The following is a 904-nucleotide window of genomic DNA, read 5'->3' on the forward strand; positions in this document are numbered from 1 at the left end:
CAGCCTGTTAATCATGTGACTCCTGCATCAGAAGCAAAGACTGTCTTGCCACTTTCTGTCTCTGAATCAAGATCAACAGATAGTCCTATTTTTATTGAGCCTTTGTCCAAAGCAGATTCTAAAAATATTTCACCACAAATAGTGCCTAATAGCTTTTCAGAGTTATGTTCTCCTTTGATTACCTTCACAAGTTCATTGCAGCATCCAGTAGAAACAGCAGTTATGCAGGAGCTATGGATAAAAGTCCTCAGGTATCAAAGTGACTTTCCACTTCTGAAACAAATAGCACAAATCACAAAAGGCCTAAACTCAGTGATGGAATTATAGGAGAACATTCTTTAGCTTTGTCCCCTCCAGATATTTTTCAAACAGTGACTACTCAGCAAAGCACACCAGACAGTGTTCATACCTCATTAAGCCATGTTCAGAATGGAGAATCTTGTCCAACACATTTCCAAAGGACAATGTCCATTGCAAGCCTATAAGTGCTTTAGGGTAAAATGGACTGACAAAAATTAGACTTTCCAAGTGTAGCAAGTCAAAACAAGATTGTTGATCCCACAGAAGGCAATCTGATTGTGTTACTCTGTGACTTCTACTATGGACAGCATATAGGAGATGGGCAGCCAGAACCGAAAACTCACACAGCCTTTAAATGCCTCAGCTGCTTGAAAGTTCTAAAAAATGTCAAGTTTATGAATCACATGCAGCACCATTTGGAGCTTGAGAGGCAGAGAGGTGACAGCTGGAAATACCACACCACCTGCCAGCACTGCAACTGCCAGTTTCCTACTCCGTTCCAGCTGCAGTGTCACATTGAAAGTGTCCATACTTCCCAGGAGCCCTCTGCAGTCTGTAAAATCTGTGAATTGTCCTTTGAGACAGATCAGGTTCTCTAACAGCA

At 41.6% G+C, this 904-nt stretch overlaps 1 pseudogene; it reads left to right on the forward strand.

Annotated features, from left to right (window-relative positions):
- Positions 1-3: 3 nt before the first annotated feature.
- On the forward strand, positions 4-899 carry LOC104990934 (annotated as a pseudogene).
- The last annotated feature ends 5 nt before the right edge of the window (positions 900-904 follow it).

This window comes from Bison bison, unplaced genomic scaffold (assembly GCF_000754665.1).
Source record: "Bison bison bison isolate TAMUID 2011002044 unplaced genomic scaffold, Bison_UMD1.0 scf7180017484749, whole genome shotgun sequence".
Lineage (NCBI taxonomy): Eukaryota > Metazoa > Chordata > Mammalia > Artiodactyla > Bovidae > Bison > Bison bison.